Source organism: Neopelma chrysocephalum, unplaced genomic scaffold (genome assembly GCF_003984885.1).
Source record: "Neopelma chrysocephalum unplaced genomic scaffold, ASM398488v2 Primary Assembly neopelma1_94, whole genome shotgun sequence".
Lineage (NCBI taxonomy): Eukaryota > Metazoa > Chordata > Aves > Passeriformes > Pipridae > Neopelma > Neopelma chrysocephalum.
In genome coordinates, this window is record NW_020897756.1 from 1375934 (window position 1) to 1392896 (window position 16963).

A 16963-nucleotide genomic window follows, 5' to 3' on the forward strand; every position below is an offset into this window, starting at 1 on the left:
CCGAGCCGCCCGCACCCCCTGCCCTGCGCGCCGGGGTCGGGACACGCGTGGAGCCCCCGCCCCGGTGCGCCCTGCCCTGCCCTGCCCGGGCCGGGAGCTGCCCTTCGCTGCCGCGGGCTCCCCAGCCACCGAAATTGGAATAAATGCAATTAAAATCCGGTCCCACCGCTGCGGGAGCTCTGCGGGACCCGCCCGGCTGCGTGGGGCGGCTCGGCACCCCCTCTCCCCGCGGGGTGCTCTGGGCTGCTTTTGCTTTAGTCTGGGATTTTAGAGGAAGAAAAGTGTTTTTTTTCCAGCCCTCGCTGGCTGCTCGCTCCGGGGACGGCGTGGCAGCAGAGCCCACTCGCGTTGCAGTTGTGGGGTGGGAGGGTTGGTCGCGGGTGGGGGTTTATGTGGCTCCAGGTGTTGCAGCGATGCCGGGTTAAACGTGCCTGGCCTTGGGACAAACGGGGATGGGAGCGGGCACATCTCCCTCCTCGCACAGGTAGGAAAACCGAGTGGCTGCTGAGCGAGGTGCCCGGGGCCGCTCAGGAAATCCGTGGTGCAGCTGGGGCTAAACCCCAGATTGCCGGGTCGCTGCTTTCCTTGCCTGGCTGGGGACGGTGGTTTAAACCTCACACTCTCGGGCTGCCGGGGTAAAGTCCTGCCTGGGCCATGCCAGCTCCCAGCCGGGGCTCCCGCCGTGCCAGCCGGGCAGGTGGCCAGGAGCCAGCAGTCCGAGGCCTCTCCGCTCCAAGCGACGGATTTGGAGAGGTTGTGCCTTTGGATGGGACGTTGGGTCCAAGGTGGAGAGTGGGTGTGTGCCCCTCGGGTATCACATTTGCTTGTCCAGCTGGCCTGTGTGAGAAGTAACCCCGTCTTCCTGCTCAGGGCATGCTTAGTCTGTACCCTCAAGTGTCAAGCAATAAGGTTTTTCCAAAACCTGCTATTCTGATTACGAGATGGGAAACTTTTGGGGGAGAGGTAGGTGATGAGTCTTGTTAGGCCATGTGACGTACCTGGAAAAACTCACATACGAGCTTGTGTTTTCCCATTTCTGCCCCACAAAGGGCAAGAGCTCTGCCCATCCATGGGTTTTCCCTCTGCCCAGTGCCGCAGAGTGACTCTAGTTGCACAGAGAGGGTTTCCCTGCTCTTCAGCCACCTACTCTGGCTGCAGTCCCCAAACAGGGATCGCAGTGTCCTGAGGAACGTTTCTTCATGGATAGGAAGCCAGAAGTTTACTTTGTTATCTGGAACAGCTTATTCTAAACTAATCTCTCTTTAAGAGATGAGAAGGAGGGGGAAACCCCTGATGCTCAGAAGCATTTTATTTACCATAGAAGAAAACAGCAATTTTATGATAACTTCTATTAACTAGATTAGGTCTGTGACCTTGATGTATTTTACAACTCGGGATGCATAGCTGAGAGGAGGGAGCAGACTGTTTCAGTCTGTTTATTGTTCCCTCTTAGTTCATCCCAGTAACTCGCAGCACAGGGATGCCCACACAGTTCTGGAGTCCTGACCCACCTTTGGGGGTAGGAAAGAGGAGGCGTTGAATGGCGTTTTGCTTCAGATACAGCTTAATCTGTAGCTGGTGTTAATTACATTATAGATGGGTTGGGGTTTAGCATAGGTTTTTCTGACAGGGCTCAGCCTCCGCAGTTCTTGCTACTGTAGGAAAGCTGCGGTAACTTGAAGCCCCAAAGTCACTCACGGGGGCACATCCCTCTCAATAAAATCCTTGTTGCAAAGCCAAGTGGAACCAGCCCCGTGGGGGCCGCTGGCTTTTGTCAGGGAGGTGCAAGGATGGATGGAGACAGTGCTGACAGCCTGGAGCAGGTAAGCAGAGCTGTCAGTGAGAGCCAGGGTTGTCAGTGTGGGGAGATTTAAACAGCAGTGTGGCTCAGGTTTCTCCTTTATACAAGTGTGTCCCCTCATTCTGCAGGGTTTTCCTTCTGTTTAAACCTCTTCTTCCTCCCCTCCAAAAACACGGTCCCCTTGTGTATGCAGGCTTTATCATCTGCCTTGGTTACTATGGTGTTTCTATGTAAAAGCAGCTCCTCTAATAGCTCCTGGAATTATCTACAACTTGGGTTTTCAGTCCAGCCTGGGGACGTGGGCCTGTGTCCGTCTGTGCCGTGGGACGGGTTTTGAGGCAGCATCATCTACAGGGCATGGCAGTGTCTTGGTCCCACAGGACCTCCTCCAGGTTTCCAGGCATGAGGATCCCACTGCTCCATGCTAGGCTGTTGCACAGGTGCATTGCTGACTATTCTCAAATGTGGGGCTGTGTCTGGGCAGCAATGAGCCCTGAAAGACCCACTCACATCCATCCCCTCCAGGGACTGAGCTGCCCACTCCCTGCTGAATGCAGTCAGGTTGTCAGCTCTCCCAGAAAACTGTTGGAAGTGGAGACAAATAATTGAGGGTCTGTGGAAATCTGTGCAAACAAAAGGCAGAAGGTGGAAGCAGAAGTCTCCCCCCATCCTGCCCCAGCTTGTGCAAGCAAACCTCCATGGGTTGGCTCGTTGCTGCCCACTTTGCCACAGCAGGTCCCTTCCTTCTCATCCGCTGATATTATTATTCCTTTCTGTCTTTTCCACCAGATTTGCATGTAAAAAAGCACAAGGGAGGTTCACCCCGTGGAGAGGTCCTTGGTTTGCTCATGGTTAACGTAAATTATTGTTGCCCTTGTTCTTACAGGGAGCTGGTGTGACCCTGGAATAGAGGGATTTGGTTGGGAGAGCAGGAAGGCAGAGCCAGGTCCAGGTTCCCCCCACCCTGCCCGTCCTAAGGATGATTTGCCCTGTATGGACTCAGAATCACACTGAGTTGCCTCTCTCTTTGCAGTAACTACACAAGAGCCCAGGATGATTATGTTTGTAACTTAGACACCTCTTTCAGGTGGAAAGAGCCTAATTCTGCTATGGAGGCTAATTTGGAGAAGATCCTGCTTGCTGGTGCCTGATGGTGTTTGTGGTAAAGGTCAGCAGCCTCTCTCCTTCTGGCAGCTGTGATGGCTTTTCTGCTTTGTTGAGTAGGAGAGGGGTGATGTTTCTAATTATAAAGGGAAAAAAAAAGTCTTGTACTTCTCCCCTTCTTTGTTTGTTTTTTTTTTCTTTCTCTTTTTTCCCCTGGACAAATGTTCTAAATAACAACGCTTAAAATGCGAGTGGAGTGAGTTTGTGTGAAGTGACTGAGAAGGCCTGGTTGGAGGAGGACTGGTGGAGCCAGAGGAGCTGGTGATGACGGTTGGGTTGTCACCAGGGGCAGTCACAGCCATTGCAGCCATGGCTCATCTCCACATGGAAGATGTTCTCGTGCCCTTCAAATGCTTCACGGTGTCTCTTTCCTGTCCACATTCAGAGGGACACAGTGTGAGGGTGCCCTCTTTTTCTCCTACAGGCACAGTAAGGGGGCATTGAACTGAAATCCATTTTATCTGTGTGCTCTCCACTGCTTATTCCTACTTTTTTTTTAATCAGAAGTAGAAAAATTGGAGAATGAGCCTTCTAAACTGTGTGTCCAGTTGCAGTCATGGCTTCTGTAACATTCCTCCTGCTGCAGGCAAGCACTGCCCTTGCTGCTCCAGCCAGGCCCCTCATGTGTTTTAGCACTTGCTTGGGGGAAAAAAATGAAGTAAAATAACATGGTGTTGAGATTGCAAAAGATTCCATTATAGCTCCACCCAAACACTCCTGCCCAGTAATGCTCAGAAAATTCAGTCTGGGTGATGGGGCTGCCTTGCTGCTGGGCTGCTTGGGGGAAGGGGAAGAGCTTTTGGTTTGATTGGGTTTTTTTTTTATACGGAGGTGCTTGAGAGGGCCACGTCAGAAGTAGGGTGGCTGGTGTTTGGCTTCTTAGTAAAGAGCCTGGGAGGGACAGGTTTGAACTGCGAGCACTTGGAAATGAACCGGGCAAGAGGCAAACGGGTCAGTTGAGAGGGGCTTCCAGGGAGGGGAGGTTGTTCTTTGCCATTTATGTTCGTGTCTTTTATCTCTTCTTCTCCAGACTGAATATCTTGATGTTGTTTTGAGGCTGATTTTTGTCCCACTGGTGTAAAGGGCATCACTTTGCTCCTGTGGGAAGGGTAAGAAGAGAGCTGGTCGCTCCCGGAGCCTGGCTTGGCGTGCGGGATGCTCGCGCATGCTCCGCTCTCACGCCTCAAGAAATAAAGAGGTTTTCATGGAACTTATGAAAAACTTCTCTCTTGGAAATAGGTCAAGCAAATATTTATTTGCCTAAGGTGTCATGCCAATGTTGCACAAATACTTGAATGGGTAGTCATTTTATTTTTCCCTGCTTTGTTTTTTCTTAAGCACATTCAGTGCTTTTTTCCAGGGGTGTAGAGGCTCACGTTAATAATTGTATGTAATCAGTCCTGTACGTCTCTCTTTCCATCTGCAAACCTGTGCATCTCCTATGGGCTCGTGCTCTATAATTGCAGTGCTGTAAATTGGAAGTTATGACACTTTTTTTCTTTATATCCACGTGCTTATCAGAAATCCGGGGGGGATTTTTTTTAGTTCTGTGGAGGAGTTTTAGGTCAATGGGGGTCAGCTGCCTCAATGAATTTAAAAACAAAGCTCCCAGAATACAGCAAATCTCCCCAAAATGGTCATAGTGGTGTCTCACTTTCCTGTCCTAAAGCCTCAGCCGTGGTGTTGCTGGTGTCCTTCTGGAAAATAAGTCCAATGTTGGGTTGTCCCACAGATGGAGAGTGCGGTTGCTGCCAAAAGCTTGTGCTCTGCTGGCTGATGGAACTCCTTCTGTCTTCCACAAATAATCAGGGATCGGTCAGTATCTGTTTGTCTTCAAAGAGGGATTGAAACTTCTTGCCTGCTCTTAAAATTGTAAAAATGAAGAGTTTAGTTTAAGAGGACCAAAATTAAACTTGAGGTCTTGGGTACTTGATCCTGTAGCTTTTCATCTCCGGATCTCAGCGCAGGAGTAGCAAGGGCTGTAGTGTACTGGGGTACTTGGAGTATGCTTTGTGGAAGAGGATGTTTGAGATGGGGTTGTCTTGGATGCTCTTTGATGTGTAGCATATATAATGAACTGAAGTCTTGGGTCTCTGCCTTAAGCATCCAACTGTATTGCTGGCTCCTTGTGATTGTACTTAGGAAAGGCTGCAATGGCTGGAGACCGTCCTGGTGGCACCAGGAGCACAAAGACCATTCCAGCTTCCAATAATAGAAAGCACTGGGCTTTTTCTTGCAGCCTGCATCGTGCCTTCAGGCTCTGGTCACCTCCCAGCCAGCTCCTCGAGCATGGTGGCTTTGGAGACTTTGGTGGGTTGGATGTGATGTCATTTTCCACAGCCCTGGTAAGGCAGGTGTGTTTGCTCTTTGCATTAAGGTTAATTGGCTCTTACTCTTAATTGTTCCTGGCTGGGGGGTGGTCTTTGGAGACAGGTCACCTCAATGCCTGCGCTGGAGGTCATTGGAGCCTGGTATGTGTTGTACTTTGGTTTGTTAAGCAGGATGTAAAAGCAGACTCCTCTTCTGAAATGTATCCTGCTTGCTCTTTCTTTGCTAGGAATCATTTCTATGTCAGAAAATATTTAAGTCAAGGGGAGTGTCTCTGTTTTATAGAGGCAGAGCTAACTTAAAACCAAAAATCCGAGCACAGAACCCCTCAGCTGTGCTAGCAGGGGGCAGCAGGCTGTGGTCTGGGCTGGGAGCAAGCAGATGAATGTGAATATTTCATTTAGACCATAATCCACCTGTTGGGCTCCGCTCCCCCGGCCCTGCATGCACTGGGAAGTGCAGCAGATGTTTGAAATGGCAGCCAGCACTCCCTGCTCCAATGTCTGGCGTTTCCATGTTGCTTTACAGGCAGGAAAGACAAGAGACCGAGGGTGATGTGACTGCAGGTTTGCAGGTCCTTTGCTTTGAGGTTTTTTCCCTCTGGTGTTCGTGTCTGTGTCTGTTGTGTGGTGTTGTCCTGCTGTCCCAGCCCAGGTTCACGGTGCTGAGCTGTGTGTGCTCTGCCATGAGCCAGCATGATTTCTGGAGGTTGGAAATTTGGCCCTGGGACTCCTGGGAGTGCTTACTGGAGCACTAGAAATGAAAGTGCTTTGGAGGAGGCATCTTTGGAGTCGGTGTACTGGGGGTTAGTTGTGCAAAACCCCTCTCTTGTGAATAGTCACTGTGTCTACCTGCTCCTAACTCTTTCCCCAAGTTCCCTTGGCTACTCCATGCTCTCCTAATTTTGCTGGCATCCTTCTCTTGCTTTGTTAGTTGTGGTTTTTCAATCTTATTTTCTGTTCTGAGGTCACCTGTGTGTTTTCTGGGTTGGTATTGGTTCCCTTTGGCATTGCAGAGAGAAGGAGACTGGGGTGTTTAAAGGAATTGCAAAGTCTTCCTGCTTCTACTTTGATCCTCTCTGGCACCTAGGATAGGTTTTGTTTGTTTGTTCTTTTGGCTTTTTGTTTTTTATTGTAGTTTTCAGCTGAATGGTTGGAGCAGAGAGGGTGGGGTAACCACAAATAAACAGCACTGCAAGGCAAACATGACATTCCTTGTGTGCTCAAAGCCCTGCTGTTGACAACACTGGTATATGTGCTTTTCCAGGTGAAATGAGGTGATAAGTAGTATTTGAGCTACACTTAGCAAAATTAGGGACCTCTTTGCCCTGTATCTCTCCACAAAAGGGACCAACACTAGCTGGTAGACCTGGTGACAGGATAAAGTGGTCCTTGCTGGTGGAGGTTGTAGACTGATGTTGTTCTGTCCCTGGTGCTCTTCTGGGGTGAGGATGAAGCCACCCCAGTCCAGCAGAGCTGCTGATGGGGCAGGGAACATCCTCCCTACCTTAGCACGAGTGTTTTGACATCGCTGGAGGCCTTGGAAATGGGGCCCCGCTTCCCACACGTGAGGAGGTTTTCCTTCTTAATTACAATTGTTGGCCGACTGGAAAAGGGATGGGGTTGGTGTGAGGTAGCAGAGGATGGGGAGGAGCGACAGAGGTGTTGATGAACATGGAAGGGTTGCAACGCCCTCCCAAAATGTCTGCTCTAGGGATTTCATTGCTGCTCTGCCCCTTAATGCTGGGAAGTGCTGCCCTGTGTGTCTGCTCTGCTGGGGCCGAGTTTGTCAGGGCATTGTAGGCGTGAGACAGGGAGGAAAATTGAAAAAAAAATATGTTGAATATAAAATGTCATTGATTTCTTCTTCCATTTTTTGGTATTTTTCTTCTAATTGAATCAATTCCCTACTGTGTTGTAAATTCCAAATGTGAATGGGAAATAATCCCACCAGTACAATAATTAGCATGTAACCAGCAGATGAAGAAAACCCAAACTGCTGAGCTGATTGGTGAATGCTGACTGTTTTCCGAATTAATTTCAATAATCACATCTCCCATTAAAAAGAAGACAGGGCGGGGAGGAAGTCTTAAATTTTCCTTAAGCTCAATGTAGCGAAAAATGGTATGTGCAGTGTAGCTGTTCTGCATGTGATCAGAAAAAAAGAGCTGAGGGAGGTTTTTGAAACTGAATTGCAGCAACAAAGTATTGCTAATTTTGCAACCAAGAAGCTCTATTTCACCTGCTTTTTTGGGGGAGAGAAATAGAATTGTAAGTCAAATATCCGTAATTTTATGTAGGTGTGTGACAGTAAATAGTCTACTGGAAGAGGAAAACATTCCCTGGCAGTGGTGCTTTGCTCCAGGATGCAAAAACAAGTCCACTGGAGACTGTTAACAGTGAAATATGTTTACTGCGCATCCATCCAGCTCCCAAATATTTTGTTGTTGTGCTTTGGAGGGAGGGATGGAAATTGGCGTTTGGGAAGGGGTGATTTCAGAGCATCCAGGAGCTGGGCACCCTCTTGGCACAGGGATCTGCAGCCCTGCTTTGCCCTGCCTTGCTCTGCTGCTTTTTTAGGCTGGTTCTGCCCCGAAGGTGGGTGATGTTTGGAGGAGGGAGAAATCCTCTCTCAGCCTTGATGCCTCCATGGTGTCACATCCAGACAGCACCAGGAAAGGTCACCTCTGCAGAGCTGTACCTGGCAGATTGTGTAATTACACACCTGAATTCACATTCAGGATTAGCAGAGATGATTTTTATCTCCTAATGATGTTTTCCCCCTCCTAAAGCAACTCCTGGCTGTGGCCACCTCACCCTCAGGACTTTATTTTCCAGCAGCACAGCACAGGTGGTGCTGCTACCAGGTGTTGGGCCGGAGCATCACTTTAGAGATGGGTTTTCATTCCAGTTTAAACTCAATTTTAGGAACATTTGCTAAGTTGTGATACGGTTTGGTGCTTGTAGGCTTAAAAAATATTTGGTTTAGAAGCGCAGGGGTGATGTGCTGAACCCCTGGCCCTACAAGTGTTGGGTCTGAGTGTACCCCACTGTGCTGCAGCAGGGAAATCCCAGTGCGTTGGTGGAGTGAGCTTGTCATTGATGTGGAGTGGGAGGGAGCCAGTGATCCAACGTGCTCCCTGCTTCCAGCTTGGGGAATGGCTGCTTCCAGAGCCACTTGTGGTGTGACAGCCAGGAGGGAGAGCAGGTCCCAGAGAGCATCCCTGGTGTGTGGCACTCAGGTCCCCTCCCTCCCCAAGGCTCCGGATATGGTGCCATATGATATTATTATCATATGTTATTTTAAAAGAATTTTAAAAGCCAGGCCAACCCGAGTGCTTTGAAAGAGTATTTGTTATTTTATCAATTCCAGCCCGGTGTGCTGTGGGAAGGGCTGCAAGCAGGTCACTCTGGGATTTTCTTTGCCTCTTTTCCTGATGTTAGAGACAGTCCCAAAGAAGTATTGCATTGTTTCGTTTCCCCTCCACACTTGATGTTTTTCTAAAAATAAAAGCTAATGTCAACAATCCTACAGTAACCAATGAGTGAATATGCATGTTCTGCACCCAGTATTTTTTTTTTTTTTAAGGAAAAGCAAGATTTAGCTGGTAATCATGTTATGAGCTATGGATAAAAATATATATTTTAAACCACCTCACCGATGGCTTTTTCTTTTTGCCTTTTTAAAATGCCGTTAATCAAGTTAGAGACTGGAAATACACAAAGCAGAGACTGAGAAAAGTCATTTGAGATGAGTAAACAAGTTGGCTTTTTTTTTATGAAAGCCCAAAAAATGGCCTGCTGCCGCTGCCTGTGTTAAGGGTACCTTAAATACACAGTGTCCTTCAGTGCTGACAGGCATCCCAAACACCTTTTATAATAATCCTCTAATTATAGCTTAGTGACTCTGCAGGTTCTCCAGATCAACTTGGGAATATTGCACTGAAATCAGGGAGAATATTTATATTTTCTGTGACTGATGGGTGACCAGATTTAGAGCTGGACCTGGTGAGTGTGGACAGAGTGATGTATTTATGGCATGTTATAGAGTTGTGCTTGCTGCTGCATGATACAATTTTGGGGTTAAACTCTGCGTTTTGGGAAATAGTTCCTGAGTGCATCAGTGTGCATTCCCAAATCCAGACCCTAGCTGAGCTGGTTCAGCTAGAAAAAGGGTTCAGCTGGTGGTCAGCCCCTGCAGCCCATTGCTATGTCCTGGTTAAAGCCCAGCACTCAGAACCAGGGACTTCTGTGAAAACCTTGGCTCTTTAAAGAAAAAAAACCCTCCAGAGCTTTGTGGTTATGGAGAAAAATGGGCATCTTTTCCATCTGGAAAATGGGCAGAGAGTGGCAGGGAGATGCATTAGCCTGGTTGTTTCCCAGACTGGGAACTGGTGCCGTGGGTTTCAGGGCTTGACTTACGGTTTTAGAAGCTGGCATGGCAGACACTGGTAAGTTGGCTCTTTTCTCCTTCATTTATTTATTTCTTCCCTCCTTCATTTTAATACCGTCTCCCAGGAGATTCCAGCTGAAATCTATTCATTGCTGAGATGCTTCTTTTCCCCCGTGCCGTGGATGCCGGGTCTGGGTTGGCTGTGGGTTGTTTCTGGCAGGAAGGGAGGAGCAGCAGGACAGAAGAGCTGTGCCTCTGTTGGGGATGTGTGTGTGTGTGTGTATGTCCTGCAAAGGTCCCCTGTAGGTGTTACCCATGTACTGTGGGCCCAGCCCCACTTCCACAGAACAGCAAAGCCACCAGCCCGTGTCACTGGGGCTTGTCCTCCTCCATCTGGGCCTGTGTGTCCCTTGGGCTTTGAGGGATCTTTGATGGGCCTCCCTCGTTGAGTCAGCATGGGGTTTGATTTCCATTTATATTCCCCTTGTAAGCTCAAGTTGGAGGTTTGTGAGACAGCTGATCTGATGGTAAGGGATAACCTTGAACAGCTTTCTGCTGGTGCAGAAACTCTTGGAGGGGTCTGGCATGTGCTTAAGGGATAGTCAGAGATTGTGGAGGCAAGGACAGGGAGATGTGGGGGGTGAAGGAGAGCAGAGCAAGACCTTCTGGGTTTTTTTGACAGGATTAAAGTGGCTGAATCACAGCCCCGTGTAGGCAAGCAAAGTGTCCCTGCTCAGCTGAGCTCCGAAGCCCATGTTTGCAGCCGTGCAGGATCTCCATGGCTCTGCTCCCACCCGTGTGGTGGAGCCCTGGCTGAAAAGAGCAGTGGCCCTGGGGACAGCTGCTCTCCCCCTTTGCAAAGCATTTGTTCTGATGGTGCTTCCAGGGCAGAAGTTCACAGCGTGGTTTCACCCAAAAATATTCACAAGTCACCAGTGAGACACTGCAAAATCCTGAGGCTGGATCAAATCATGTGATAATCCACCCAAGGTTCCATCTGCTTGACCATCAGTCCTTGAAAATCTGGATCGTGTTGCCCTCCAGCTTGAGAGTTTTACTCCAGAATTGTGTCTAGACACTTATCTTTTTCTTTTTTCTTTCTATCCTGATCAAATCTGAGGTTCTCACGACCCCAAGAGCCGAAGCTTCTCCTAAGCTGATGCTCCCAGCAAGAGCATCTTTTCTGTCTCCAAGTATTTTGGAGCTTGTGCTAAAATTGCGAGGCTTTGGCAGTGCCCGTTTGGGCGCTATTTGTGTGCCAAACCCTGCTGAATACATCTTTTATCACAGATTTGTAACAGTAGCTGGTGGAGGGGAGCTTCACGGGAGAAGCTTTCAGAAGAATGCTTTTGTAAAGGAACACTGCTGCAAAAAAAAAAATAAAAAGGGAGGCCTTACAGGCAAAAAAACCCCCCAAAAAACAACAGAAAACAAGCCCAATATTTTTCATGTGTTTGTGTTGTAAAATTTGCCCATTAATTTGGATGAATAAGGTTTCGCTTCCATTTCTAGACAATTTTGTTTGTCCTCTTTGTACAAACAAGCACAGTTGTGCTCCAGGCACTTTTTTGGGGGGGGAAAAAAGAAAGACATGTAGGTTCTGCTAAGAAATGCTGAAATCCTTGTTTTGTGTAACTCTCCCCGGGCTGAGCCCCAGCCAGGTCCCTGCAGGAGCTGGGATCGGGACCCAGCTGGCACTTTGCTCAGACTGGGCTCGTCTGTAGCGTGGGGAGCAAACTGGGAAGAGCCAAGATGGGTCTGTTCATCTGTTCCACCTCAATAGAAGGAGGGTTTAAGGAAAAAAACAGGGTGAGAAGGTTTCTGAGCAGCAAATGTGGTAAGGGAGGATGTGCAGCCCCTGGGATGGGGCTCTGGTGTGCTCAGCTCTTCTTTCTGCTCTGGATCCCACTGACCTTCCCTTTGTGGCACTGTTGACTTGAGCTGTGTCCGGTCTCTGCAAGATCCTGGTGTTTCTCAATGGCATAAAGCTTGTCCTCCCACACATTTGCCTCACAATACTAAATGATTTTCCTTGGGAAAGAAAAGGATTTTTCATGGAAAAACTCGCTTTAAAATTATATTGGTGTCTGAAAGTGTTTTGGGTGCTGTGTTCCACCTAAGGATGCTCTTGGTGAGCATCTCCCCCGCCAGGGAGGAGGAAAGCGGCGCTTTGCTTCATTTCCAGCTTTGGTTTGGATTGTCATACATTGTTCTTAAGTGGCCATTTACTCTCCTTCCCATCTCTTTGGCACAGAAGCAAGAGAATGAAACATTAAAAGAGGAATGTGATTATAATCCTGTAAAAACTGTCAGAGGGATTTGGCAGTGGTTACAGTCTGTGAGTGTAATACATAATATTATATTCATTTTTTTAAATGATTAGATTTCAAGCTGACAGCTTAAATGACAAATCACCTTAAAAAGACATTGTGGACAGTGTAAAGACTGTCAGTGTGGTTTTTTTTCTTTGCTAACTGTGGAGTTTGCAAGGTCTGTGCACCCAAAAAAAACAAGAACCTTTGGCTTTTGCCAAGCTGCATGTGGAAGCTGAGAGCAATGAGGTCTCTCATATTAATAATTTGTATTATAATAGCATTGTCACTGCTGGCTCCCAGGCTTTTTTTATCCCTGAGTTAATGGCAGGGCTGCCTGTCAAAGGGAACTTTTTTTTGGAAAAAACTTATTTTTGCTTTTATTATCTCCTTGCTTCCACAAACTGTGTGTGAATGGGACCAGTAATTGCAGCTGGGAGAGGCTGGAGGTAAGGGCAGAGGAACTGTTCAGCTGTGTTATTGAATGTATTGACTGTTTAAATATGTTATTCGGCATGGAAAGCAGATCCCGGGGGACTGACAGAGTTCCCCATCCCAGAATATCCCAGCTCACAGCAGGAGCTGGAGCTGAAGATGCCAAAGCCTCCAGGCAGTGCAGGAACGGAGCTGTGGCTTCCCACGTCCTGCTGTAGGCTTGGGATTTTGGGATGAAAGGGAAGCCAGTGCTCTTCTGTTTCAGCGAGCTGGATAATCACACGGATGATCAGAGCCCTGTCAGGCCTTGAATAAAACATGGAACAAAGTGATGATTTCTGCTCTCAAATAATAGATAGTAAAATTTAGCCAGTTGTGTCCCCCCGTGGTCCTTGGAGCATCCTTTGGGCAGTGAAGTGAAAACGAGAGGAGTGGGAATCTGTTGTTTCCTTTTCTTGGATGAGAAGCTGGCTATCCTTTGCTGAGCTTTAATGCTCCATGCCATATATATGTGGTTTTTTTAAAGTCCAACCTGAACAGGATTTGAAATTTTTAAAACTTCTGCAATAGGAATTTTTAGCTTAACGAGAATATTCCATAACTCCTTCTCTTTCCAATGGAAAAAATGATTACTGTAGACGTGGATTGGACGGTGTCTCTATCTGCTTGTAAATTCTTGGAGACTGGACATAAAACTCAGCTGAAAATAAACATCAGCATCAGGAGCAGCATAATGCAGATGGATGGGGGAAGGTGGATCTGTCAGGAGGGAGGAGAAGAGTTTGGCTGGAGGAGACCCAGAGTGTTGTAAGGAGATTGACTGGAGGGCTAGAAACCCCTGGTCGGAACAAACCTGAGCTCTTTGGCCCTAGATAGGAGAAGAGAGAGGCAGGAAATACATCTTTAGGTGCCTAAAAGGGGAGGTGGTGGTGGTTGCTTTCTGCATTCACAGTGGGTAGAGCAAGAGGTCATCATCCTAAAACTGTAGGGAAAAAAGCTCAGATTAAATACTGGACAAAATTGGGGCAATACTTTCCCTAAAAGTAACAGCAGATTTTGATAGTCTGAAAAGCTTGTTGAGCATCAGTTCTTGGAAGTTAAAATGGCTTGGAAACATCTTTTTAATATTTCTTGTTGGTCATTCTTGCACAGGGAAGGTGCAGTTTATTCTCCTGCAGTAGGAGTTGTCTTGTGCTGCCCTGGAGTGATCAGAGGGTTGTTTTCAGTCTAAAATAAGCAAGAGATGAGAAATGATGTTCTGGGGCTTAAATTTTCAAGCACTTGAAGAGACTGAAGTGACTGAACATACTGTATGTTTGCATGCCTGTCTACGAAAGCAGATGTTGTCTAGAAATATTTTATGCTCTTTGCTTCTAAAATTGAATGTTATGGATGTTAAATTGTATGACTTGCCTGTCTGGATGGCACAGCTTTTCCTGGACACTGGTTCACTTGAGCTGGAAGAGACAGGGAGGGGGATGTCCCTTATTAGTCCTTTAATTGTACTTTGGTAATGGGAACCTTTTAAAATCAGTGTCCCACAGGCAGTGGGGGCTGCAGGGCTGGAGAGTCTTTGCTGGGCAGTGTCAGAAGGTCTCAACATGTCTGAGAAGTTTCTCCCATGTGCATTTTTGCAGGTCAGAACCATGTTCTGCAGCATCCTCTGCGCATATTTTCCTCCCAAGTCTTATTAAAGATGCCAGTTTGATGCCAAGTTCCTTTTTTTTTTTCTCTGTAGGGAACAATAATTTTATAGTCAAGAGTAGGGAATGGATCTGTGCTATTGATTCCCAAACAGGGTGTGAAATCTCAGGCCAGGTTTCAAAGGCTGCCATGTCTGCTTGTGCAGGTCTCAGGTTGAACCAGGCTTTGCTCAGCAAGGAGGCTTTGTTCTGGGACAACCTAGTTCTCTTTTCAGTGACATAAAAAAAAAAATAAATCCCAAAAGAGAGATAACAGCCATTAAAAAAAAAAATCTGAGGTGGGGTTACCAGGTGAAAGGAAAACAGAATAATCTATATTTTTGAGCCTTTGCAGTGGATTTGACTCTGAAATGTTCAGCTCCTCAGTGGATCCTGCACAGGAGTGCTGCCCAGGGCTGGTGTTCTTCCCTTTCCACGAGCCCACTGGCCCAGCTGGTTTGGTTGTTACGGGGTTAAACCCCAAGATACAGCAAGATGACTTATTCTGTGTTGATTCTGGTATTTGGGGAAGATATTCTCTATTCTGAGGCTGTTTGCAGGTTTTGAGCTGCTCAGTAAGGCTGAGGAAGCCGTAAGGGCAGCAGTGGGGTGGTAGCCATGGTCACTGGCTCCGGCAGACAGTGGAAATAACTGAGACACAAGGACCTGAGTGAATCTTGGCTGGCAGATCCTGGGATTTTAATATCGGAAAGAAGTCAGGGGAAAAAAAGCATGCCTTGGTTGTCCTTGCTGCTGCTCCAGTTTCAGTGATAAGCAGCTGAGCTGTCTGCATGTGCTGCTCTGAGGAAACCCCAATCCCTGCTCCCTCGCCCCAGCTCTGTGTTATTCCACTTGAAGCAGCAGTTCCAGGGAATTCAAGGAGGAGCTGCCAGGGTAATCATGGCTCATGGTGCCAAATTTGCAGGGGCTTTACTCCATATTTCAGAACAAGGTTTTGGGAGACTCAGATTTTTCTCTGCCTCCAGCTTAAGTTTCTATTTAAGCCACCTTTAATTTCTAGAAGCACGAAGCTGCTCAGACTGCTGTGATCGAGGTCACTCTTTAATTGAGGTATTCCAAGGAACACAAAATCTTGTTTGGTAAAGTCTTAGGCATATGTTGAATCCCTAAAGGAACGTGTGAAGTATATTAAACCTACCATAGCAGAGGGAGAGGAGCAGCAGTGTTACAGAAGGAGGAATGGCAGATAAGCAGCGGGGCCATGCTGTTATCGCTCCGTTTAGGAGGTCATTGCATTGTGCAAGTTGATACAGGACATTTACACCAATTGCTGGAATAAAAACCCACTCCATCAGCAGTCTAGTATTTGTTTCTTATTATATGTTAAACTTTTTCTGGCGTAGCAAAGGTTGTCACCTGTTATGTCAAGGTCTCGGCATTCAGCGCTGGGATCTTTCCAAGTGTGCTGAAACCTAATTGGTTAGGGATAAGCCTTCCCTTCATTTTAGGGAAGGAAAAAAAGAAAAGTGAGGAAAAAAGAGAAAGCTGTGGCATCCAGCAGGCATTTGAAGCATTTTTTCTTGTTCTCTCAACTCTTGTGATTTGCCAGACTTGGAGCTCATTTTTTTCCCCCAGTTCTGGGCTTGCTTTGCTATTACCATGAATTAATTTAGGAAAATAATATACAGCAAATAATATATAGAAAATAACATAGAGCAGCCAGCACTGCAGGGCTGGGGGAAGCTTTGTCCAAGTGTGGCTCTGCAGCAGGGAGCATTGGGACACCTGAGTGCTCAGCAAGGGAAAACCTTTGTGTCCTTCTACCCCATCCAATTCCTTTGCCTTTTTTTTTATTATTCTCTTTTCTTTACAAGTCCTGCTGGGTTTGGTCTGTGCAATTACAGCCAGAGTGGAAACTTCTTGTCTGCAGGATTTTGGATGGGTTTGGGGAGCACCTCCCTGAGTTGTGATGCATCTGTGCTGGTAATTTGGTGAAATCTCTCCATGCCACTTATTTATTTTAGTCCAAGAAGCTCAGCAGTTGTGTGCAAAGTGCCTGGTCAGCAGGATCTAACCTGAGAAGGGGATCACTGGGCTCTGGCAGAGAACTTCAGGGACTGGAGCACACACTGGCTGAAGCACAGGGACACTTCATAGAATCACAGAATGGTTTGTGTTGGAAGAGACCTTAAAGATCATCTAGTCCCAGTCCCCCGGCTGTGGGCAGGGACGTTTGGGACATGCTGCTGGGAGAGGAGAACCTGTCACTGCCCATGCTCAGGCAGGAACAGCAAACAAGCATAAATTTTCCTTTACTTGGGCAATCACAACATAATTTTCCTATTTTTCATCCTTGTTACAAGCGCTGGCTTACCTTTTTCCAGGGTGACTGTTTTTCAGTATGCTGTTTTCTTCCCTGGTCTGAACTTAATCCCAGAAATCCACTTGGCTGGTTATCTCTTTAGACAGTAAAGTTTAGAAATTATGAAATAAATGGGGCTGGCTCTGCTGCTTCTCCAGGGCTGAGGGAACAGGGACTGGGTGGAAGCGGGGGAAAACGAAGGGGAGAAAGGAAGGCCACAGCTGTGAGCAGAGCTGCAGGTTATATATAGCTGCTGGATGTGGCAGTGACAGTCAGGGTGCTGTGATTGCTGCTCTAAATATGTTCTGGCCAGCTGAGGTTTCCAGCCCTGTAAAGGACCAAAGCCATGAGCAGTGGCTGACAGAGGGACAGCGGCGTTCGCTGGTTTCCAGCACACCACAGCTGGGAGGGGGGTTACTTTTACTGGGTTGAGAGTAGCATGCTTGAGTGCCTGGTGATTAATTCAGCAGACAGGGTTAACTTCTGATAAATAATGTCTTTGCTAATGGAGTGGGGAAAAATAACC